The 24,446-nt window shown below is 45.2% G+C and overlaps 19 non-coding genes across 19 annotated transcripts; all 19 read right to left on the reverse strand.

Annotated features, from left to right (window-relative positions):
* Nucleotides 1-951: 951 nt before the first annotated feature.
* Nucleotides 952-1,023, reverse strand: TRNAG-UCC. The gene has a single exon. It is a non-coding gene; the product is annotated as a tRNA-Gly (tRNA).
* Nucleotides 1,024-1,517: 494 nt separating this feature from the next.
* On the reverse strand, nucleotides 1,518-1,599 carry TRNAL-AAG. Its single transcript has one exon. It is a non-coding gene; the product is annotated as a tRNA-Leu (tRNA).
* Nucleotides 1,600-3,087: 1,488 nt separating this feature from the next.
* On the reverse strand, nucleotides 3,088-3,159 carry TRNAG-UCC. The gene has a single exon. It is a non-coding gene; the product is annotated as a tRNA-Gly (tRNA).
* Nucleotides 3,160-3,653: 494 nt separating this feature from the next.
* Nucleotides 3,654-3,735, reverse strand: TRNAL-AAG. The gene has a single exon. It is a non-coding gene; the product is annotated as a tRNA-Leu (tRNA).
* A 1,483-nt stretch (nucleotides 3,736-5,218) lies between these two features.
* Nucleotides 5,219-5,290, reverse strand: TRNAG-UCC. Its single transcript has one exon. It is a non-coding gene; the product is annotated as a tRNA-Gly (tRNA).
* Nucleotides 5,291-5,784: 494 nt separating this feature from the next.
* TRNAL-AAG lies at nucleotides 5,785-5,866 on the reverse strand. The gene has a single exon. It is a non-coding gene; the product is annotated as a tRNA-Leu (tRNA).
* A 1,484-nt stretch (nucleotides 5,867-7,350) lies between these two features.
* TRNAG-UCC lies at nucleotides 7,351-7,422 on the reverse strand. The gene has a single exon. It is a non-coding gene; the product is annotated as a tRNA-Gly (tRNA).
* A 495-nt stretch (nucleotides 7,423-7,917) lies between these two features.
* TRNAL-AAG lies at nucleotides 7,918-7,999 on the reverse strand. Its single transcript has one exon. It is a non-coding gene; the product is annotated as a tRNA-Leu (tRNA).
* Nucleotides 8,000-9,486: 1,487 nt separating this feature from the next.
* On the reverse strand, nucleotides 9,487-9,558 carry TRNAG-UCC. The gene has a single exon. It is a non-coding gene; the product is annotated as a tRNA-Gly (tRNA).
* A 495-nt stretch (nucleotides 9,559-10,053) lies between these two features.
* On the reverse strand, nucleotides 10,054-10,135 carry TRNAL-AAG. The gene has a single exon. It is a non-coding gene; the product is annotated as a tRNA-Leu (tRNA).
* Nucleotides 10,136-11,623: 1,488 nt separating this feature from the next.
* On the reverse strand, nucleotides 11,624-11,695 carry TRNAG-UCC. Its single transcript has one exon. It is a non-coding gene; the product is annotated as a tRNA-Gly (tRNA).
* A 494-nt stretch (nucleotides 11,696-12,189) lies between these two features.
* TRNAL-AAG lies at nucleotides 12,190-12,271 on the reverse strand. Its single transcript has one exon. It is a non-coding gene; the product is annotated as a tRNA-Leu (tRNA).
* A 1,488-nt stretch (nucleotides 12,272-13,759) lies between these two features.
* On the reverse strand, nucleotides 13,760-13,831 carry TRNAG-UCC. The gene has a single exon. It is a non-coding gene; the product is annotated as a tRNA-Gly (tRNA).
* A 494-nt stretch (nucleotides 13,832-14,325) lies between these two features.
* On the reverse strand, nucleotides 14,326-14,407 carry TRNAL-AAG. Its single transcript has one exon. It is a non-coding gene; the product is annotated as a tRNA-Leu (tRNA).
* A 1,486-nt stretch (nucleotides 14,408-15,893) lies between these two features.
* On the reverse strand, nucleotides 15,894-15,965 carry TRNAG-UCC. The gene has a single exon. It is a non-coding gene; the product is annotated as a tRNA-Gly (tRNA).
* Nucleotides 15,966-16,459: 494 nt separating this feature from the next.
* On the reverse strand, nucleotides 16,460-16,541 carry TRNAL-AAG. The gene has a single exon. It is a non-coding gene; the product is annotated as a tRNA-Leu (tRNA).
* Nucleotides 16,542-18,028: 1,487 nt separating this feature from the next.
* TRNAG-UCC lies at nucleotides 18,029-18,100 on the reverse strand. Its single transcript has one exon. It is a non-coding gene; the product is annotated as a tRNA-Gly (tRNA).
* Nucleotides 18,101-18,594: 494 nt separating this feature from the next.
* Nucleotides 18,595-18,676, reverse strand: TRNAL-AAG. The gene has a single exon. It is a non-coding gene; the product is annotated as a tRNA-Leu (tRNA).
* Nucleotides 18,677-20,164: 1,488 nt separating this feature from the next.
* On the reverse strand, nucleotides 20,165-20,236 carry TRNAG-UCC. Its single transcript has one exon. It is a non-coding gene; the product is annotated as a tRNA-Gly (tRNA).
* Between the last annotated feature and the right edge of the window lie 4,210 nt (nucleotides 20,237-24,446).

The raw sequence follows: 24,446 nt of genomic DNA on the forward strand, positions 1-24,446 counted from the left end.
GCAGGGCTGGGAGCTACAAGCACCTGAGAGAGCAATATTGAGAAACTTCAAGGAAGACATAGTCTAGACTGCTTCAGAGTCAGAAAACCCTCACGCCGATTATATGCTGATTATTCTTGCAATAAGCAGTGGATTTTCCCAAATCATCTTAATAACGGCTTATGGTCTTTTGACTTAGAAAATTATCGAAACCTTTTTTTTAAACCCCGTTAAGCTAACTGCTTCACCACATTCCCCAGCAACGAATTCCACAGTTTACTTAAACAGGTTGAGTGAAGAAATGTTTTCTCCGGTCTGTTTGAAATCTACTAATTAATAGCTTCATCGCATGCCACCTAGTCCTTGCATTTTAGGAAAGAGTAAACAAGCGATTCGCATCATATCGGTTCACTCCACTCAATATTTGGTAGACCTCTATCCTATCTGCCCTGTGCCGTCTGTTCTCCAGGCTGAAGAGCCCTGGCCACTTTAGCCTTTCCTCCCGTTTACCATTTTCATCGCCCTTCTCTGTCCCTTTTCTCATTCCGTAAAAATCGGTTTAACTGGTGGCCCCGCATACACCCGACCTTAGCCAAAAGACCGAGAAGCGGTAGCAGACAGCAGACAGCACGCCTGACGTCCTTGTCCGCCTCCCCCGGGCCCATCAGGACTAAACATGCTGGGTGCGGAAAGCGTCAATGTAATGAGAGCCTTGTACCTTCACCCCATCTGCCCATCTTAGCATCAGAGCTCGAAATATGGAAAGCGGGAAGATCTAGTGGGGAAAGATAAAAGGAACTTGAGAGGAGCAAGAGAGAGAGAGAAAAGATAAAAGGGAAAGAAACCGTTCCTCAGCTCATCTCTCTGCGATGAAAGATTGCGTGCTCATGCGCACAGGCTGCCTTTGGAAGGGAAATGGACAGAAGGGTTTCCAACAGAATGCCACTGACGACAACGTTAAGGAAGCAAAATTGCATTGGCCGGGAATCGAACCCGGGTCAACTGCTTGGAAGGCAGCTATGCTCACCACTATACCACCAATGCAGATGAAAGCCAAGGTCACTCTGGGTGAGTATCTCTGATTAGGGAGGATCCTAAATATTCCCCGATCTCCCGTACGCATGCTTCGGTATCTGTGAAAACTTAGGCAATCCAGGAGAAGTACCAAATGGGTTGAGTGATGCATATATCTAATCTACGAGGATGGTAGCAGGTATGCTTCAAATGCCGTGCTCAACAGGTTTAGTACTGCAGAAGGAGAAACGCAGTTTAGCTTTTTTTTTTTTTCTTAAAAATCAGATAAAAGACTCTCTTTCACCCTGAATTGGCGTTTGTGTGTGCCTTAGAAAAGCAAAGTGAAGCAAAGGCAGTTTCCTTTACAAATGAAGTTGCTAGGTCATCAACAGGAGAGACACCTGTTCTATTCTGGAGCAACAGCCCTGCCTCTGTACACAGTATACTGATGCGTAGAGAACACAGAGCCCTAGACTGAGATTAAAATGAGCAGGATCCCACAGGGCAAACACAAAGCTACAACTTGGCAGTGGTGGGATTTGAACCCACGCCTCCAAAGAGACTGGAACCTTAATCCAGCGCCTTAGACCGCTCGGCCACACTACCTACGGGAAGGAAGGGCATGCTTACAGCTCCTTGTGCATAGCTAGAAAGAAGAGCCTTCCTGCTTCATGTATCAGCGCTGACTGTTTTGCTGCCTTGCATGGCTTATCATGGAAGGTAGAATAAAGAGAACACTTAAATACGCTCAACTCAGAGCACTTTCTCTGTTGCTCAGGGAAAGCAGCAGCGTTCACTTACTGGCTAAGGCCTCAAACAGGCGCCTTCTTGAGTAACAGTGGAAAGGTAGTGAAGAAAGCTACACTAGTCAAGATTTTTTTTTAACGGACCTCTCACCCTGCTTTCTAGCTTTTCTTTGGATTTTGCATTTAGGTTCAGTCCAGAATGGGCTCTGACAGGGAAAACAATATCCAAGTTTCAAAAACAGGGGGTTGGGGGGTTTCAAATCCCACGTCATTATATCAGGAAATAAATAAATAGATTCAGGACCTGAGAGAAACAAAAGTAGTGCAAGAACTTACATCACACTCATCAGGGAGAGCACATTAACACACCAAGACTTCCCCCACCTGAAGAGAGGAGCAGGGCTGGGAGCTACAAGCACCTGAGAGAGCAATATTGAGAAACTTCAAGGAAGACATAGTCTAGACTGCTTCAGAGTCAGAAAACCCTCACGCCGATTATATGCTGATTATTCTTGCAATAAGCAGTGGATTTTCCCAAATCATCTTAATAACGGCTTATGGTCTTTTGACTTAGAAAATTATCGAAACCTTTTTTTTTAAACCCCGTTAAGCTAACTGCTTCACCACATTCCCCAGCAACGAATTCCACAGTTTACTTAAACAGGTTGAGTGAAGAAATGTTTTCTCCGGTCTGTTTGAAATCTACTAATTAATAGCTTCATCGCATGCCACCTAGTCCTTGCATTTTAGGAAAGAGTAAACAAGCGATTCGCATCATATCGGTTCACTCCACTCAATATTTGGTAGACCTCTATCCTATCTGCCCTGTGCCGTCTGTTCTCCAGGCTGAAGAGCCCTGGCCACTTTAGCCTTTCCTCCCGTTTACCATTTTCATCGCCCTTCTCTGTCCCTTTTCTCATTCCGTAAAAATCGGTTTAACTGGTGGCCCCGCATACACCCGACCTTAGCCAAAAGACCGAGAAGCGGTAGCAGACAGCAGACAGCACGCCTGACGTCCTTGTCCGCCTCCCCCGGGCCCATCAGGACTAAACATGCTGGGTGCGGAAAGCGTCAATGTAATGAGAGCCTTGTACCGGCACCCCATCTGCCCATCTTAGCATCAGAGCTCGAAATATGGAAAGCGGGAAGATCTAGTGGGGAAAGATAAAAGGAACTTGAGAGGAGCAAGAGAGAGAGAGAAAAGATAAAAGGGAAAGAAACCGTTCCTCAGCTCATCTCTCTGCGATGAAAGATTGCGTGCTCATGCGCACAGGCTGCCTTTGGAAGGGAAATGGACAGAAGGGTTTCCAACAGAATGCCACTGACGACAACGTTAAGGAAGCAAAATTGCATTGGCCGGGAATCGAACCTGGGTCAACTGCTTGGAAGGCAGCTATGCTTACCACTATACCACCAATGCAGATGAAAGCCAAGGTCACTCTGGGTGAGTATCTCTGATTAGGGAGGATCCTAAATATTCCCCGATCTCCCGTACGCATGCTTCGGTATCTGTGAAAACTTAGGCAATCAAGGAGAAGTACCAAATGGGTTGAGTGATGCATATATCTAATCTACGAGGATGGTAGCAGGTATGCTTCAAATGCCGTGCTCAACAGGTTTAGTACTGCATAAGGAGAAACGCAGTTTAGCTTTTTTTTTTTTTCTTAAAAATCAGATAAAAGACTCTCTTTCACCCTGAATTGGCGTTTGTGTGTGCCTTAGAAAAGCAAAGTGAAGCAAAGGCAGTTTCCTTTACAAATGAAGTTGCTAGGTCATCAACAGGAGAGACACCTGTTCTATTCTGGAGCAACAGCCCTGCCTCTGTACACAGTATACTGATGCGTAGAGAGCACAGAGCCCTAGACTGAGATTAAAATGAGCAGGATCCCATAGGGCAAACACAAAGCTACAACTTGGCAGTGGTGGGATTTGAACCCACGCCTCCAAAGAGACTGGAACCTTAATCCAGCGCCTTAGACCGCTCGGCCACACTACCTACGGGAAGGAAGGGCATGCTTACAGCTCCTTGTGCATAGCTAGAAAGAAGAGCCTTCCTGCTTCATGTATCAGCGCTGACTGTTTTGCTGCCTTGCATGGCTTATCATGGAAGGTAGAATAAAGAGAACACTTAAATACGCTCAGCTCAGAGCACTTTCTCTGTTGCTCAGGGAAAGCAGCAGCGTTCACTTACTGGCTAAGGCCTCAAACAGGCGCCTTCTTGAGTAACAGTGGAAAGGTAGTGAAGAAAGCTACACTAGTCGAGATTTTAACGGACCTCTCACCCTGCTTTCTAGCTTTTCTTTGGATTTTGCATTTAGGTTCAGTCCAGAATGGGCTCTGACAGGGAAAACAATATCCAAGTTTCAAAAACAGGGGATTGGGGGGTTTCAAATACCACGTCATTATATCAGGAAATAAATAAATAGATTCAGGACCTGAGAGAAACAAAAGTAGTGCAAGAACTTACATCACACTCATCAGGGAGAGCACATTAACACACCAAGACTTCACCCACCTGAAGAGAGGAGCAGGGCTGGGAGCTACAAGCACCTGAGAGAGCAATATTGAGAAACTTCAAGGAAGACATAGTCTAGACTGCTTCAGAGTCAGAAAACCCTCACGCCGATTATATGCTGATTATTCTTGCAATAAGCAGTGGATTTTCCCAAATCATCTTAATAACGGCTTATGGTCTTTTGACTTAGAAAATTATCGAAACCTTTTTTTTTAAACCCCGTTAAGCTAACTGCTTCACCACATTCCCCAGCAACGAATTCCACAGTTTACTTAAACAGGTTGAGTGAAGAAATGTTTTCTCCGGTCTGTTTGAAATCTACTAATTAATAGCTTCATCGCATGCCACCTAGTCCTTGCATTTTAGGAAAGAGTAAACAAGCGATTCGCATCATATCGGTTCACTCCACTCAATATTTGGTAGACCTCTATCCTATCTGCCCTGTGCCGTCTGTTCTCCAGGCTGAAGAGCCCTGGCCACTTTAGCCTTTCCTCCCGTTTACCATTTTCATCGCCCTTCTCTGTCCCTTTTCTCATTCCGTAAAAATCGGTTTAACTGGTGGCCCCGCATACACCCGACCTTAGCCAAAAGACCGAGAAGCGGTAGCAGACAGCAGACAGCACGCCTGACGTCCTTGTCCGCCTCCCCCGGGCCCATCAGGACTAAACATGCTGGGTGCGGAAAGCGTCAATGTAATGAGAGCCTTGTACCTTCACCCCATCTGCCCATCTTAGCATCAGAGCTCGAAATATGGAAAGCGGGAAGATCTAGTGGGGAAAGATAAAAGGAACTTGAGAGGAGCAAGAGAGAGAGAGAAAAGATAAAAGGGAAAGAAACCGTTCCTCAGCTCATCTCTCTGCGATGAAAGATTGCGTGCTCATGCGCACAGGCTGCCTTTGGAAGGGAAATGGACAGAAGGGTTTCCAACAGAATGCCACTGACGACAACGTTAAGGAAGCAAAATTGCATTGGCCGGGAATCGAACCCGGGTCAACTGCTTGGAAGGCAGCTATGCTCACCACTATACCACCAATGCAGATGAAAGCCAAGGTCACTCTGGGTGAGTATCTCTGATTAGGGAGGATCCTAAATATTCCCCGATCTCCCGTACGCATGCTTCGGTATCTGTGAAAACTTAGGCAATCCAGGAGAAGTACCAAATGGGTTGAGTGATGCATATATCTAATCTACGAGGATGGTAGCAGGTATGCTTCAAATGCCGTGCTCAACAGGTTTAGTACTGCATAAGGAGAAACGCAGTTTAGCTTTTTTTTTTTTTCTTAAAAATCAGATAAAAGACTCTCTTTCACCCTGAATTGGCGTTTGTGTGTGCCTTAGAAAAGCAAAGTGAAGCAAAGGCAGTTTCCTTTACAAATGAAGTTGCTAGGTCATCAACAGGAGAGACACCTGTTCTATTCTGGAGCAACAGCCCTGCCTCTGTACACAGTATACTGATGCGTAGAGAGCACAGAGCCCTAGACTGAGATTAAAATGAGCAGGATCCCATAGGGCAAACACAAAGCTACAACTTGGCAGTGGTGGGATTTGAACCCACGCCTCCAAAGAGACTGGAACCTTAATCCAGCGCCTTAGACCGCTCGGCCACACTACCTACGGGAAGGAAGGGCATGCTTACAGCTCCTTGTGCATAGCTAGAAAGAAGAGCCTTCCTGCTTCATGTATCAGCGCTGACTGTTTTGCTGCCTTGCATGGCTTATCATGGAAGGTAGAATAAAGAGAACACTTAAATACGCTCAGCTCAGAGCACTTTCTCTGTTGCTCAGGGAAAGCAGCAGCGTTCACTTACTGGCTAAGGCCTCAAACAGGCGCCTTCTTGAGTAACAGTGGAAAGGTAGTGAAGAAAGCTACACTAGTCGAGATTTTAACGGACCTCTCACCCTGCTTTCTAGCTTTTCTTTGGATTTTGCATTTAGGTTCAGTCCAGAATGGGCTCTGACAGGGAAAACAATATCCAAGTTTCAAAAACAGGGGGTTGGGGGGTTTCAAATCCCATGTCATTATATCAGGAAATAAATAAATAGATTCAGGACCTGAGAGAAACAAAAGTAGTGCAATAACTTACATCACACTCATCAGGGAGAGCACATTAACACACCAAGACTTCACCCACCTGAAGAGAGGAGCAGGGCTGGGAGCTACAAGCACCTGAGAGAGCAATATTGAGAAACTTCAAGGAAGACATAGTCTAGACTGCTTCAGAGTCAGAAAACCCTCACGCCGATTATATGCTGATTATTCTTGCAATAAGCAGTGGATTTTCCCAAATCATCTTAATAACGGCTTATGGTCTTTTGACTTAGAAAATTATCGAAACCTTTTTTTTTAAACCCCGTTAAGCTAACTGCTTCACCACATTCCCCAGCAACGAATTCCACAGTTTACTTAAACAGGTTGAGTGAAGAAATGTTTTCTCCGGTCTGTTTGAAATCTACTAATTAATAGCTTCATCGCATGCCACCTAGTCCTTGCATTTTAGGAAAGAGTAAACAAGCGATTCGCATCATATCGGTTCACTCCACTCAATATTTGGTAGACCTCTATCCTATCTGCCCTGTGCCGTCTGTTCTCCAGGCTGAAGAGCCCTGGCCACTTTAGCCTTTCCTCCCGTTTACCATTTTCATCGCCCTTCTCTGTCCCTTTTCTCATTCCAGTAAAAATCGGTTTAACTGGTGGCCCCGCATACACCCGACCTTAGCCAAAAGACCGAGAAGCGGTAGCAGACAGCAGACAGCACGCCTGACGTCCTTGTCCGCCTCCCCCGGGCCCATCAGGACTAAACATGCTGGGTGCGGAAAGCGTCAATGTAATGAGAGCCTTGTACCTTCACCCCATCTGCCCATCTTAGCATCAGAGCTCGAAATATGGAAAGCGGGAAGATCTAGTGGGGAAAGATAAAAGGAACTTGAGAGGAGCAAGAGAGAGAGAGAAAAGATAAAAGGGAAAGAAACCGTTCCTCAGCTCATCTCTCTGCGATGAAAGATTGCGTGCTCATGCGCACAGGCTGCCTTTGGAAGGGAAATGGACAGAAGGGTTTCCAACAGAATGCCACTGACGACAACGTTAAGGAAGCAAAATTGCATTGGCCGGGAATCGAACCCGGGTCAACTGCTTGGAAGGCAGCTATGCTCACCACTATACCACCAATGCAGATGAAAGCCAAGGTCACTCTGGGTGAGTATCTCTGATTAGGGAGGATCCTAAATATTCCCCGATCTCCCGTACGCATGCTTCGGTATCTGTGAAAACTTAGGCAATCCAGGAGAAGTACCAAATGGGTTGAGTGATGCATATATCTAATCTACGAGGATGGTAGCAGGTATGCTTCAAATGCCGTGCTCAACAGGTTTAGTACTGCAGAAGGAGAAACGCAGTTTAGCTTTTTTTTTTTTTCTTAAAAATCAGATAAAAGACTCTCTTTCACCCTGAATTGGCGTTTGTGTGTGCCTTAGAAAAGCAAAGTGAAGCAAAGGCAGTTTCCTTTACAAATGAAGTTGCTAGGTCATCAACAGGAGAGACACCTGTTCTATTCTGGAGCAACAGCCCTGCCTCTGTACACAGTATACTGATGCGTAGAGAACACAGAGCCCTAGACTGAGATTAAAATGAGCAGGATCCCACTAGGGCAAACACAAAGCTACAACTTGGCAGTGGTGGGATTTGAACCCACGCCTCCAAAGAGACTGGAACCTTAATCCAGCGCCTTAGACCGCTCGGCCACACTACCTACGGGAAGGAAGGGCATGCTTACAGCTCCTTGTGCATAGCTAGAAAGAAGAGCCTTCCTGCTTCATGTATCAGCGCTGACTGTTTTGCTGCCTTGCATGGCTTATCATGGAAGGTAGAATAAAGAGAACACTTAAATACGCTCAGCTCAGAGCACTTTCTCTGTTGCTCAGGGAAAGCAGCAGCGTTCACTTACTGGCTAAGGCCTCAAACAGGCGCCTTCTTGAGTAACAGTGGAAAGGTAGTGAAGAAAGCTACACTAGTCAAGATTTTTTTTAACGGACCTCTCACCCTGCTTTCTAGCTTTTCTTTGGATTTTGCATTTAGGTTCAGTCCAGAATGGGCTCTGACAGGGAAAACAATATCCAAGTTTCAAAAACAGGGGGTTGGGGGGTTTCAAATCCCATGTCATTATATCAGGAAATAAATAAATAGATTCAGGACCTGAGAGAAACAAAAGTAGTGCAAGAACTTACATCACACTCATCAGGGAGAGCACATTAACACACCAAGACTTCCCCCACCTGAAGAGAGGAGCAGGGCTGGGAGCTACAAGCACCTGAGAGAGCAATATTGAGAAACTTCAAGGAAGACATAGTCTAGACTGCTTCAGAGTCAGAAAACCCTCACGCCGATTATATGCTGATTATTCTTGCAATAAGCAGTGGATTTTCCCAAATCATCTTAATAACGGCTTATGGTCTTTTGACTTAGAAAATTATCGAAACCTTTTTTTTTAAACCCCGTTAAGCTAACTGCTTCACCACATTCCCCAGCAACGAATTCCACAGTTTACTTAAACAGGTTGAGTGAAGAAATGTTTTCTCCGGTCTGTTTGAAATCTACTAATTAATAGCTTCATCGCATGCCACCTAGTCCTTGCATTTTAGGAAAGAGTAAACAAGCGATTCGCATCATATCGGTTCACTCCACTCAATATTTGGTAGACCTCTATCCTATCTGCCCTGTGCCGTCTGTTCTCCAGGCTGAAGAGCCCTGGCCACTTTAGCCTTTCCTCCCGTTTACCATTTTCATCGCCCTTCTCTGTCCCTTTTCTCATTCCGTAAAAATCGGTTTAACTGGTGGCCCCGCATACACCCGACCTTAGCCAAAAGACCGAGAAGCGGTAGCAGACAGCAGACAGCACGCCTGACGTCCTTGTCCGCCTCCCCCGGGCCCATCAGGACTAAACATGCTGGGTGCGGAAAGCGTCAATGTAATGAGAGCCTTGTACCGGCACCCCATCTGCCCATCTTAGCATCAGAGCTCGAAATATGGAAAGCGGGAAGATCTAGTGGGGAAAGATAAAAGGAACTTGAGAGGAGCAAGAGAGAGAGAGAAAAGATAAAAGGGAAAGAAACCGTTCCTCAGCTCATCTCTCTGCGATGAAAGATTGCGTGCTCATGCGCACAGGCTGCCTTTGGAAGGGAAATGGACAGAAGGGTTTCCAACAGAATGCCACTGACGACAACGTTAAGGAAGCAAAATTGCATTGGCCGGGAATCGAACCCGGGTCAACTGCTTGGAAGGCAGCTATGCTCACCACTATACCACCAATGCAGATGAAAGCCAAGGTCACTCTGGGTGAGTATCTCTGATTAGGGAGGATCCTAAATATTCCCCGATCTCCCGTACGCATGCTTCGGTATCTGTGAAAACTTAGGCAATCCAGGAGAAGTACCAAATGGGTTGAGTGATGCATATATCTAATCTACGAGGATGGTAGCAGGTATGCTTCAAATGCCGTGCTCAACAGGTTTAGTACTGCAGAAGGAGAAACGCAGTTTAGCTTTTTTTTTTTTTCTTAAAAATCAGATAAAAGACTCTCTTTCACCCTGAATTGGCGTTTGTGTGTGCCTTAGAAAAGCAAAGTGAAGCAAAGGCAGTTTCCTTTACAAATGAAGTTGCTAGGTCATCAACAGGAGAGACACCTGTTCTATTCTGGAGCAACAGCCCTGCCTCTGTACACAGTATACTGATGCGTAGAGAACACAGAGCCCTAGACTGAGATTAAAATGAGCAGGATCCCACTAGGGCAAACACAAAGCTACAACTTGGCAGTGGTGGGATTTGAACCCACGCCTCCAAAGAGACTGGAACCTTAATCCAGCGCCTTAGACCGCTCGGCCACACTACCTACGGGAAGGAAGGGCATGCTTACAGCTCCTTGTGCATAGCTAGAAAGAAGAGCCTTCCTGCTTCATGTATCAGCGCTGACTGTTTTGCTGCCTTGCATGGCTTATCATGGAAGGTAGAATAAAGAGAACACTTAAATACGCTCAGCTCAGAGCACTTTCTCTGTTGCTCAGGGAAAGCAGCAGCGTTCACTTACTGGCTAAGGCCTCAAACAGGCGCCTTCTTGAGTAACAGTGGAAAGGTAGTGAAGAAAGCTACACTAGTCAAGATTTTTTTTTAACGGACCTCTCACCCTGCTTTCTAGCTTTTCTTTGGATTTTGCATTTAGGTTCAGTCCAGAATGGGCTCTGACAGGGAAAACAATATCCAAGTTTCAAAAACAGGGGGTTGGGGGGTTTCAAATCCCATGTCATTATATCAGGAAATAAATAAATAGATTCAGGACCTGAGAGAAACAAAAGTAGTGCAAGAACTTACATCACACTCATCAGGGAGAGCACATTAACACACCAAGACTTCCCCCACCTGAAGAGAGGAGCAGGGCTGGGAGCTACAAGCACCTGAGAGAGCAATATTGAGAAACTTCAAGGAAGACATAGTCTAGACTGCTTCAGAGTCAGAAAACCCTCACGCCGATTATATGCTGATTATTCTTGCAATAAGCAGTGGATTTTCCCAAATCATCTTAATAACGGCTTATGGTCTTTTGACTTAGAAAATTATCGAAACCTTTTTTTTTAAACCCCGTTAAGCTAACTGCTTCACCACATTCCCCAGCAACGAATTCCACAGTTTACTTAAACAGGTTGAGTGAAGAAATGTTTTCTCCGGTCTGTTTGAAATCTACTAATTAATAGCTTCATCGCATGCCACCTAGTCCTTGCATTTTAGGAAAGAGTAAACAAGCGATTCGCATCATATCGGTTCACTCCACTCAATATTTGGTAGACCTCTATCCTATCTGCCCTGTGCCGTCTGTTCTCCAGGCTGAAGAGCCCTGGCCACTTTAGCCTTTCCTCCCGTTTACCATTTTCATCGCCCTTCTCTGTCCCTTTTCTCATTCCGTAAAAATCGGTTTAACTGGTGGCCCCGCATACACCCGACCTTAGCCAAAAGACCGAGAAGCGGTAGCAGACAGCAGACAGCACGCCTGACGTCCTTGTCCGCCTCCCCCGGGCCCATCAGGACTAAACATGCTGGGTGCGGAAAGCGTCAATGTAATGAGAGCCTTGTACCGGCACCCCATCTGCCCATCTTAGCATCAGAGCTCGAAATATGGAAAGCGGGAAGATCTAGTGGGGAAAGATAAAAGGAACTTGAGAGGAGCAAGAGAGAGAGAGAAAAGATAAAAGGGAAAGAAACCGTTCCTCAGCTCATCTCTCTGCGATGAAAGATTGCGTGCTCATGCGCACAGGCTGCCTTTGGAAGGGAAATGGACAGAAGGGTTTCCAACAGAATGCCACTGACGACAACGTTAAGGAAGCAAAATTGCATTGGCCGGGAATCGAACCCGGGTCAACTGCTTGGAAGGCAGCTATGCTCACCACTATACCACCAATGCAGATGAAAGCCAAGGTCACTCTGGGTGAGTATCTCTGATTAGGGAGGATCCTAAATATTCCCCGATCTCCCGTACGCATGCTTCGGTATCTGTGAAAACTTAGGCAATCCAGGAGAAGTACCAAATGGGTTGAGTGATGCATATATCTAATCTACGAGGATGGTAGCAGGTATGCTTCAAATGCCGTGCTCAACAGGTTTAGTACTGCAGAAGGAGAAACGCAGTTTAGCTTTTTTTTTTTTTCTTAAAAATCAGATAAAAGACTCTCTTTCACCCTGAATTGGCGTTTGTGTGTGCCTTAGAAAAGCAAAGTGAAGCAAAGGCAGTTTCCTTTACAAATGAAGTTGCTAGGTCATCAACAGGAGAGACACCTGTTCTATTCTGGAGCAACAGCCCTGCCTCTGTACACAGTATACTGATGCGTAGAGAACACAGAGCCCTAGACTGAGATTAAAATGAGCAGGATCCCACAGGGCAAACACAAAGCTACAACTTGGCAGTGGTGGGATTTGAACCCACGCCTCCAAAGAGACTGGAACCTTAATCCAGCGCCTTAGACCGCTCGGCCACACTACCTACGGGAAGGAAGGGCATGCTTACAGCTCCTTGTGCATAGCTAGAAAGAAGAGCCTTCCTGCTTCATGTATCAGCGCTGACTGTTTTGCTGCCTTGCATGGCTTATCATGGAAGGTAGAATAAAGAGAACACTTAAATACGCTCAGCTCAGAGCACTTTCTCTGTTGCTCAGGGAAAGCAGCAGCGTTCACTTACTGGCTAAGGCCTCAAACAGGCGCCTTCTTGAGTAACAGTGGAAAGGTAGTGAAGAAAGCTACACTAGTCAAGATTTTTTTTTAACGGACCTCTCACCCTGCTTTCTAGCTTTTCTTTGGATTTTGCATTTAGGTTCAGTCCAGAATGGGCTCTGACAGGGAAAACAATATCCAAGTTTCAAAAACAGGGGGTTGGGGGGTTTCAAATCCCATGTCATTATATCAGGAAATAAATAAATAGATTCAGGACCTGAGAGAAACAAAAGTAGTGCAAGAACTTACATCACACTCATCAGGGAGAGCACATTAACACACCAAGACTTCCCCCACCTGAAGAGAGGAGCAGGGCTGGGAGCTACAAGCACCTGAGAGAGCAATATTGAGAAACTTCAAGGAAGACATAGTCTAGACTGCTTCAGAGTCAGAAAACCCTCACGCCGATTATATGCTGATTATTCTTGCAATAAGCAGTGGATTTTCCCAAATCATCTTAATAACGGCTTATGGTCTTTTGACTTAGAAAATTATCGAAACCTTTTTTTTTAAACCCCGTTAAGCTAACTGCTTCACCACATTCCCCAGCAACGAATTCCACAGTTTACTTAAACAGGTTGAGTGAAGAAATGTTTTCTCCGGTCTGTTTGAAATCTACTAATTAATAGCTTCATCGCATGCCACCTAGTCCTTGCATTTTAGGAAAGAGTAAACAAGCGATTCGCATCATATCGGTTCACTCCACTCAATATTTGGTAGACCTCTATCCTATCTGCCCTGTGCCGTCTGTTCTCCAGGCTGAAGAGCCCTGGCCACTTTAGCCTTTCCTCCCGTTTACCATTTTCATCGCCCTTCTCTGTCCCTTTTCTCATTCCGTAAAAATCGGTTTAACTGGTGGCCCCGCATACACCCGACCTTAGCCAAAAGACCGAGAAGCGGTAGCAGACAGCAGACAGCACGCCTGACGTCCTTGTCCGCCTCCCCCGGGCCCATCAGGACTAAACATGCTGGGTGCGGAAAGCGTCAATGTAATGAGAGCCTTGTACCGGCACCCCATCTGCCCATCTTAGCATCAGAGCTCGAAATATGGAAAGCGGGAAGATCTAGTGGGGAAAGATAAAAGGAACTTGAGAGGAGCAAGAGAGAGAGAGAAAAGATAAAAGGGAAAGAAACCGTTCCTCAGCTCATCTCTCTGCGATGAAAGATTGCGTGCTCATGCGCACAGGCTGCCTTTGGAAGGGAAATGGACAGAAGGGTTTCCAACAGAATGCCACTGACGACAACGTTAAGGAAGCAAAATTGCATTGGCCGGGAATCGAACCCGGGTCAACTGCTTGGAAGGCAGCTATGCTCACCACTATACCACCAATGCAGATGAAAGCCAAGGTCACTCTGGGTGAGTATCTCTGATTAGGGAGGATCCTAAATATTCCCCGATCTCCCGTACGCATGCTTCGGTATCTGTGAAAACTTAGGCAATCCAGGAGAAGTACCAAATGGGTTGAGTGATGCATATATCTAATCTACGAGGATGGTAGCAGGTATGCTTCAAATGCCGTGCTCAACAGGTTTAGTACTGCAGAAGGAGAAACGCAGTTTAGCTTTTTTTTTTTTTCTTAAAAATCAGATAAAAGACTCTCTTTCACCCTGAATTGGCGTTTGTGTGTGCCTTAGAAAAGCAAAGTGAAGCAAAGGCAGTTTCCTTTACAAATGAAGTTGCTAGGTCATCAACAGGAGAGACACCTGTTCTATTCTGGAGCAACAGCCCTGCCTCTGTACACAGTATACTGATGCGTAGAGAACACAGAGCCCTAGACTGAGATTAAAATGAGCAGGATCCCACAGGGCAAACACAAAGCTACAACTTGGCAGTGGTGGGATTTGAACCCACGCCTCCAAAGAGACTGGAACCTTAATCCAGCGCCTTAGACCGCTCGGCCACACTACCTACGGGAAGGAAGGGCATGCTTACAGCTCCTTGTGCATAGCTAGAAAGAAGAGCCTTCCTGCTTCATGTATCAGCGCTGACTGTTTTGCTGCCTTGCATGGCTTATCATGGAAGGTAGAATAAAGAGAACACTTAAATACGCTCAGCTCAGAGCACTTTCTCTGTTGCTCAGGGAAAGCAGCAGCGTTCACTTACTGGCTAAGGCCTCAAACAGGCGCCTTCTTGAGTAACAGTGGAAAGGTAGTGAAGAAAGCTACACTAGTCAAGATTTTTTTTAACGGACCTCTCACCCTGCTTTCTAGCTTTTCTTTGGATTTTGCATTTAGGTTCAGTCCAGAATGGGCTCTGACAGGGAAAACAATATCCAAGTTTCAAAAACAGGGGGTTGGGGGGTTTCAAATCCCATGTCATTATATCAGGAAATAAATAAATAGATTCAGGACCTGAGAGAAACAAAAGTAGTGCAAGAACTTACATCACACTCATCAGGGAGAGCACATTAACACACCAAGACTTCCCCCACCTGAAGAGAGGAGCAGGGCTGGGAGCTACAAGCACCTGAGAGAGCAATATTGAGAAACTTCAAGGAAGACATAGTCTAGACTGCTTCAGAGTCAGAAAACCCTCACGCCGATTATATGCTGATTATTCTTGCAATAAGCAGTGGATTTTCCCAAATCATCTTAATAACGGCTTATGGTCTTTTGACTTAGAAAATTATCGAAACCTTTTTTTTAAACCCCGTTAAGCTAACTGCTTCACCACATTCCCCAGCAACGAATTTCACAGTTTACTTAAACAGGTTGAGTGAAGAAATGTTTTCTCCGGTCTGTTTGAAATCTACTAATTAATAGCTTCATCGCATGCCACCTAGTCCTTGCATTTTAGGAAAGAGTAAACAAGCGATTCGCATCATATCGGTTCACTCCACTCAATATTTGGTAGACCTCTATCCTATCTGCCCTGTGCCGTCTGTTCTCCAGGCTGAAGAGCCCTGGCCACTTTAGCCTTTCCTCCCGTTTACCATTTTCATCGCCCTTCTCTGTCCCGTTTCTCATTCCGTAAAAATCGGTTTAACTGGTGGCCCCGCATACACCCGACCTTAGCCAAAAGACCGAGAAGCGGTAGCAGACAGCAGACAGCACGCCTGACGTCCTTGTCCGCCTCCCCCGGGCCCATCAGGACTAAACATGCTGGGTGCGGAAAGCGTCAATGTAATGAGAGCCTTGTACCGGCACCCCATCTGCCCATCTTAGCATCAGAGCTCGAAATATGGAAAGCGGGAAGATCTAGTGGGGAAAGATAAAAGGAACTTGAGAGGAGCAAGAGAGAGAGAGAAAAGATAAAAGGGAAAGAAACCGTTCCTCAGCTCATCTCTCTGCGATGAAAGATTGCGTGCTCATGCGCACAGGCTGCCTTTGGAAGGGAAATGGACAGAAGGGTTTCCAACAGAATGCCACTGACGACAACGTTAAGGAAGCAAAATTGCATTGGCCGGGAATCGAACCCGGGTCAACTGCTTGGAAGGCAGCTATGCTCACCACTATACCACCAATGCAGATGAAAGCCAAGGTCACTCTGGGTGAGTATCTCTGATTAGGGAGGATCCTAAATATTCCCCGATCTCCCGTACGCATGCTTCGGTATCTGTGAAAACTTAGGCAATCCAGGAGAAGTACCAAATGGGTTGAGTGATGCATATATCTAATCTACGAGGATGGTAGCAGGTATGCTTCAAATGCCGTGCTCAACAGGTTTAGTACTGCAGAAGGAGAAACGCAGTTTAGCTTTTTTCTTTTTTCTTAAAAATCAGATAAAAGACTCTCTTTCACCCTGAATTGGCGTTTGTGTGTGCCTTAGAAAAGCAAAGTGAAGCAAAGGCAGTTTCCTTTACAAATGAAGTTGCTAGGTCATCAACAGGAGAGACACCTGTTCTATTCTGGAGCAACAGCCCTGCCTCTGTACACAGTATACTGATGCGTAGAGAACACAGAGCCCTAGACTGAGATTAAAATGAGCAGGATCCCACAGGGCAAACACAAAGCTACAACTTGGCAGTGGTGGGATTTGAACCCACACCTCCAAAGAGACTGGAACCTTAATCCAGCGCCTTAGACCGCTCGGCCACACTACCTACGGGAAGGAAGGGCATGCTTACAGCTCCTTGTGCATAGCTAGAAAGAAGAGCCTTCCTGCTTCATGTATCAGCGCTGACTGTTTTGCTGCCTTGCATGGCTTATCATGGAAGGTAGAATAAAGAGAACACTTAAATACGCTCAACTCAGAGCACTTTCTCTGTTGCTCAGGGAAAGCAGCAGCGTTCACTTACTGGCTAAGGCCTCAAACAGGCGCCTTCTTGAGTAACAGTGGAAAGGTAGTGAAGAAAGCTACACTAGTCAAGATTTTTTTTAACGGACCTCTCACCCTGCTTTCTAGCTTTTCTTTGGATTTTGCATTTAGGTTCAGTCCAGAATGGGCTCTGACAGGGAAAACAATATCCAAGTTTCAAAAACAGGGGGTTGGGGGGTTTCAAATCCCATGTCATTATATCAGGAAATAAATAAATAGATTCAGGACCTGAGAGAAACAAAAGTAGTGCAAGAACTTACATCACACTCATCAGGGAGAGCACATTAACACACCAAGACTTCCCCCACCTGAAGAGAGGAGCAGGGCTGGGAGCTACAAGCACCTGAGAGAGCAATATTGAGAAACTTCAAGGAAGACATAGTCTAGACTGCTTCAGAGTCAGAAAACCCTCACGCCGATTATATGCTGATTATTCTTGCAATAAGCAGTGGATTTTCCCAAATCATCTTAATAACGGCTTATGGTCTTTTGACTTAGAAAATTATCGAAACCTTTTTTTTTAAACCCCGTTAAGCTAACTGCTTCACCACATTCCCCAGCAACGAATTCCACAGTTTACTTAAACAGGTTGAGTGAAGAAATGTTTTCTCCGGTCTGTTTGAAATCTACTAATTAATAGCTTCATCGCATGCCACCTAGTCCTTGCATTTTAGGAAAGAGTAAACAAGCGATTCGCATCATATCGGTTCACTCCACTCAATATTTGGTAGACCTCTATCCTATCTGCCCTGTGCCGTCTGTTCTCCAGGCTGAAGAGCCCTGGCCACTTTAGCCTTTCCTCCCGTTTACCATTTTCATCGCCCTTCTCTGTCCCTTTTCTCATTCCGTAAAAATCGGTTTAACTGGTGGCCCCGCATACACCCGACCTTAGCCAAAAGACCGAGAAGCGGTAGCAGACAGCAGACAGCACGCCTGACGTCCTTGTCCGCCTCCCCCGGGCCCATCAGGACTAAACATGCTGGGTGCGGAAAGCGTCAATGTAATGAGAGCCTTGTACCTTCACCCCATCTGCCCATCTTAGCATCAGAGCTCGAAATATGGAAAGCGGGAAGATCTAGTGGGGAAAGATAAAAGGAACTTGAGAGGAGCAAGAGAGAGAGAGAAAAGATAAAAGGGAAAGAAACCGTTCCTCAGCTCATCTCTCTGCGATGAAAGATTGCGTGCTCATGCGCACAGGCTGCCTTTGGAAGGGAAATGGACAGAAGGGTTTCCAACAGAATGCCACTGACGACAACGTTAAGGAAGCAAAATTGCATTGGCCGGGAATCGAACCCGGGTCAACTGCTTGGAAGGCAGCTATGCTCACCACTATACCACCAATGCAGATGAAAGCCAAGGTCACTCTGGGTGAGTATCTCTGATTAGGGAGGATCCTAAATATTCCCCGATCTCCCGTACGCATGCTTCGGTATCTGTGAAAACTTAGGCAATCCAGGAGAAGTACCAAATGGGTTGAGTGATGCATATATCTAATCTACGAGGATGGTAGCAGGTATGCTTCAAATGCCGTGCTCAACAGGTTTAGTACTGCAGAAGGAGAAACGCAGTTTAGCTTTTTTTTTTTTTCTTAAAAATCAGATAAAAGACTCTCTTTCACCCTGAATTGGCGTTTGTGTGTGCCTTAGAAAAGCAAAGTGAAGCAAAGGCAGTTTCCTTTACAAATGAAGTTGCTAGGTCATCAACAGGAGAGACACCTGTTCTATTCTGGAGCAACAGCCCTGCCTCTGTACACAGTATACTGATGCGTAGAGAACACAGAGCCCTAGACTGAGATTAAAATGAGCAGGATCCCACAGGGCAAACACAAAGCTACAACTTGGCAGTGGTGGGATTTGAACCCACGCCTCCAAAGAGACTGGAACCTTAATCCAGCGCCTTAGACCGCTCGGCCACACTACCTACGGGAAGGAAGGGCATGCTTACAGCTCCTTGTGCATAGCTAGAAAGAAGAGCCTTCCTGCTTCATGTATCAGCGCTGACTGTTTTGCTGCCTTGCATGGCTTATCATGGAAGGTAGAATAAAGAGAACACTTAAATACGCTCAGCTCAGAGCACTTTCTCTGTTGCTCAGGGAAAGCAGCAGCGTTCACTTACTGGCTAAGGCCTCAAACAGGCGCCTTCTTGAGTAACAGTGGAAAGGTAGTGAAGAAAGCTACACTAGTCAAGATTTTTTTTTAACGGACCTCTCACCCTGCTTTCTAGCTTTTCTTTGGATTTTGCATTTAGGTTCAGTCCAGAATGGGCTCTGACAGGGAAAACAATATCCAAGTTTCAAAAACAGGGGGTTGGGGGGTTTCAAATCCCACGTCATTATATCAGGAAATAAATAAATAGATTCAGGACCTGAGAGAAACAAAAGTAGTGCAAGAACTTACATCACACTCATCAGGGAGAGCACATTAACACACCAAGACTTCCCCCACCTGAAGAGAGGAGCAGGGCTGGGAGCTACAAGCACCTGAGAGAGCAATATTGAGAAACTTCAAGGAAGACATAGTCTAGACTGCTTCAGAGTCAGAAAACCCTCACGCCGATTATATGCTGATTATTCTTGCAATAAGCAGTGGATTTTCCCAAATCATCTTAATAACGGCTTATGGTCTTTTGACTTAGAAAATTATCGAAACCTTTTTTTTTAAACCCCGTTAAGCTAACTGCTTCACCACATTCCTCAGCAACGAATTCCACAGTTTACTTAAACAGGTTGAGTGAAGAAATGTTTTCTCCGGTCTGTTTGAAATCTACTAATTAATAGCTTCATCGCATGCCACCTAGTCCTTGCATTTTAGGAAAGAGTAAACAAGCGATTCGCATCATATCGGTTCACTCCACTCAATATTTGGTAGACCTCTATCCTATCTGCCCTGTGCCGTCTGTTCTCCAGGCTGAAGAGCCCTGGCCACTTTAGCCTTTCCTCCCGTTTACCATTTTCATCGCCCTTCTCTGTCCCTTTTCTCATTCCGTAAAAATCGGTTTAACTGGTGGCCCCGCATACACCCGACCTTAGCCAAAAGACCGAGAAGCGGTAGCAGACAGCAGACAGCACGCCTGACGTCCTTGTCCGCCTCCCCCGGGCCCATCAGGACTAAACATGCTGGGTGCGGAAAGCGTCAATGTAATGAGAGCCTTGTACCTTCACCCCATCTGCCCATCTTAGCATCAGAGCTCGAAATATGGAAAGCGGGAAGATCTAGTGGGGAAAGATAAAAGGAACTTGAGAGGAGCAAGAGAGAGAGAGAAAAGATAAAAGGGAAAGAAACCGTTCCTCAGCTCATCTCTCTGCGATGAAAGATTGCGTGCTCATGCGCACAGGCTGCCTTTGGAAGGGAAATGGACAGAAGGGTTTCCAACAGAATGCCACTGACGACAACGTTAAGGAAGCAAAATTGCATTGGCCGGGAATCGAACCCGGGTCAACTGCTTGGAAGGCAGCTATGCTCACCACTATACCACCAATGCAGATGAAAGCCAAGGTCACTCTGGGTGAGTATCTCTGATTAGGGAGGATCCTAAATATTCCCCGATCTCCCGTACGCATGCTTCGGTATCTGTGAAAACTTAGGCAATCCAGGAGAAGTACCAAATGGGTTGAGTGATGCATATATCTAATCTACGAGGATGGTAGCAGGTATGCTTCAAATGCCGTGCTCAACAGGTTTAGTACTGCAGAAGGAGAAACGCAGTTTAGCTTTTTTTTTTTTTTTCTTAAAAATCAGATAAAAGACTCTCTTTCACCCTGAATTGGCGTTTGTGTGTGCCTTAGAAAAGCAAAGTGGGGGGGCGCTAGTGAGCGCGTGCACGAATGGCAGCATAGAGAACTTGCTCCGGAGACCCCTGTGCTTCCGCCTCGAACAAACATCATTTTTTTTTCGTTTTACTTTGCCGTGCTTGCCGGGATTTATCACCCGATCATGTCAGCTACCAAACCTGGCAAGCGCAAGAATGCCGAGCCTGTCTCCCCGCATAAACAAGGTGCCGGGAAAACGGAGGATGAGTCATCCGCCATTTTGTCTGAGCTCCTTACCGACGCCAAGCAAGACATTTCAGAGATTAAAGAAGATCTTACTAACCTGAAGGGTGAGTTTTCCAAGGCTCTCACCCGCATTGATGTGCTGGAGACAAAAGCTGCAGCGACAGACGAATCGCTGAAATTGCTGCGTCGCCAGGCAGCACGTGTCTCCCAGCTAGAACGGGCCCTGGAGGATGCTGATAATAAGGCCAGACGGAATGGGTTTCGTTTACTGGGTCTGGCTGAAGGAAGAGAAGCGTGCGATTTAGTGGAGTTTCTGGGCGCACTGCTACCACAACTGCTGAAATTAAACGAGGCCACGAAGTTGGATTTTGACAGTGCTTTTCGTGTGCCTAACCAGCGTCATCAATCTACAAAATTCCCCAGACCTATTGTGGTGTCCATGCTCCGTCATAGCCAAACCATGCTTATTATGCAGCATGCCAAACTTCACGGTCCGAGGGTTCCAAGCTGCTCTTTGTACCTGATCTAGCGAAAGAATCTGCCAAACGACGCAAGCAATTTCTTGCTTATAGACCTAAACTGAAGGAGCTTGGGGCGAAGTTTGGTATCTTGTTCCCAGCTCGTATGAGGGTTATGTATAACACTAAAACCACAGACTATACTGATCCTGCTGCATTAGCAGAGTTCCTTGAAGCTATACAACCCTCTTCGATTGACAAGATATGATCTTGATTATATAGCCTATGCTCATGCGTTTTCATGATTGATATCTTCATGTTAGGCTTGCTTACTGTATTTACATATATAATGATGTTTGTTTAATTCTCACTGCTTAGTCTCCTTTTAGCTGGTTCTCTGGTCTACCAGTGCCACTCACTTTCCCTTAGGCCATGTTGGCACTTTTGCTGACACCTTACACTGATACAGACTGTGCAATGTTTTCTACTTTATTATCACAGGTTTGTACCGTTGTTGTTCCAGCTTTTTATAATTGCTCTCCTGCTATGAATGCTTTTCAATCTTTATACGTTAGGAATTTCCTACTGCTGTTACATGTCTATTAAATGCTTTTCACTTAATGTTAAGGGTCTTAACAACCTGATAAAAAGAACCAAGATATTGAAATTCATTGCAAGCTTTACTCCAGATGTGGTTCTGCTACAAGAGACCCACCTGTCTGTGACTGAAGCTCCAAAATTGTCCTTAAAAGGGTTTTACCCAGTACTGTTCTCTGCTGCACTTCACAAAAAAGGTGGCGTCGCCACTTTCCTCCGCAGACGTAATGATATTTCAATAACCTCTCACACTAACGATATTAATGGCAGATGGTTAGCTGTTCATGTGTCTATTAATAATTTACCTATTAGCATTGTTAATATCTATGCACCGAATGTAGATTGTCCTTCATTTTTTGATGAGATTGCAGATATTATTGCATCTTCCTGTGGCTCTCACTATATTTTGGGGGGAGATTTCAATCTAATTCTCAACCCTCTAATAGACAGAAAATCATCTGTTCCATATCGTAAATCAAGGTCCTGGTTTAAATTACAAGAACTACTGGAGAACGTTACACTCTGGAGATCTGGATTACACTTTCTACTCAGCGCCACATGCATCTTACTCGCGCATAGATTTTTTTTTGATTAGTTACAATCTGGTGGCTAAAGTCAATTCTGCCACTATTGGGGAGATTTCAGTGTCAGACCACGCTCCAATTTCTTTATCATTCATTGATTTAGGTGCATGTGTACACAAAAGAGTTTGGCGCTTCAACTCCTGCTTAACGTCAGATGAACAGTTTGTATCTACCATGCGGAGTAATATTACTGAATTCTTTGAACTTAACTTGCCTGAAGATACGAGTTGGACTACTACCTGGGATTGTTTCAAAGCATATATAAGGGGTCTGATAATTTCCTATTCAGCTTCCAAAAGGAAGAAACTTATGGAACGGGAATCTACAATTTTGGAAAAACTGAGAGCGGCGGAAGACCTTCACAAATCTTGTCCTAATGATCAATCGTTCTTACGCTCTATGCAAGCTTTGAGACTTGAATATAATTTACTGCTTAGCTCTTCAGCTGCTAAAGAGGTCTTTATGAAATCCGCTTACTACTATGCCAATATCAATAATGTGGTCACCAATTAGCGGAATATGTTAAAATAAAATCGGAAAAGACTTTGATACCTGCCATTCAAGATGACGGTGGTGCATTGTGGTTCAATAATGCTGATATTTGCTTACAGTTCCACCGCTTCTACACCGCACTTTACTCTTCGGAGTCCCCAGATGTATCTTCCATCGATCCTTTCTTGGATAATTTGCCTCATAACACTCTTACTGATGTTCAAGCAGAGTCTCTCTCTGCTCCGATTACACTGGCTGATGTGTCTGACGCTCTTCTCTCCATGGCAAAAAAGAAAGCGCCTGGTCCTGATGGTCTCACAATTGAATTTTATCTGATATTTCAGGATTTGCTTCTACCCATCTTGTTACAACTTTACCATTATTTGATTACCACTGGACGGGTTCAAGGTTCTTTCACTGAAGCGATTATTATTGTATTGCTGAAACAGGACAAGAACCCACTCAGCGTCAATAACTACCGCCCTTTATCTCTGATCAACACTGACGCGAAGATTTTTGCAAAGATTTTGGCATCCAGGTTACAATCTGTTCTCTCTGCAATAATCCATCCTGATCAATGCGGTTTTATGTGTGGTCGACTATCATCGGACAATACCAGATTGTTTGCTCATATTATCCATCAAGCCCGACATTCAAATACACCTCTTGCTGCAGTTGCCTTAGATGCGGAAAAGGCGTTTGATCGCATTGAGTGGCCATTCTTATTTGCAGCGATGCGATGGTTCGGGTGTCCCGCAACTTTTATAAATATGGTGAAAGTTCTGTATACTTGCCCTGCCACTACCATTCGTATCAATGACTCGAATTCAACATCTTTTCGACTGACTAGAGGGACTAGACAAGGCTGTCCTCTGTCCCCATTGTTATTCAACATTGCGCTTGAACCGCTGCTCATCGCTATTAGATCTACATCAACCATTCGTGGATACTGTATTGGTGACTTTCAAGTGAAGCTATCCGCTTATGCAGACGATGTGCTGTTATATGTAGATCCTACTTCTCTTCCACATGTATTTCATATACTGGAAAAATATTCTCGGATATCGGGTTACAAGCTAAACATATCTAAGACTGAGATCTTGCCTCTAAACGACTTAGTTGATCTTGATTACTGTAGAAGCTTTAATTTGCACCTAGTGTCACAGAAACTAAAATACTTAGGGGTTCTCTTTGGCCCCTCTCTTGAAGATACCCGTACATATAACACGGAACTGCTGCTTCAGATTGCTACATCTCTGTCTGAACGCTGGTCTCCCCTTAAACTGTCGTGGTGGGGGCGGCTTGACACAATTAAAATGATTTTGTCTCCTAAGCTAAACTACATTTTATCCATGATTCCTTTTCTACTGGACACTAAGACTTATTCTAAACTTGAGTCTATACTTGTTGCTTTTTTATGGCAATGTAAACCTCCTCACATTGCTCTTAGGAAATTCAAGGCTACTAAGGAAAATGGTGGGGTGAACTTTCCAAGCTTTCATGACTATCATCTAGCCTTCCTTGCTCGTCAAGGTTCAAAATGGTTGATGTTCTCTTCAATTGAA

The sequence above is a fragment of the Geotrypetes seraphini genome, chromosome 1, assembly GCF_902459505.1.
Source record: "Geotrypetes seraphini chromosome 1, aGeoSer1.1, whole genome shotgun sequence".
NCBI classification, from domain to species: Eukaryota; Metazoa; Chordata; class Amphibia; order Gymnophiona; family Dermophiidae; genus Geotrypetes; species Geotrypetes seraphini.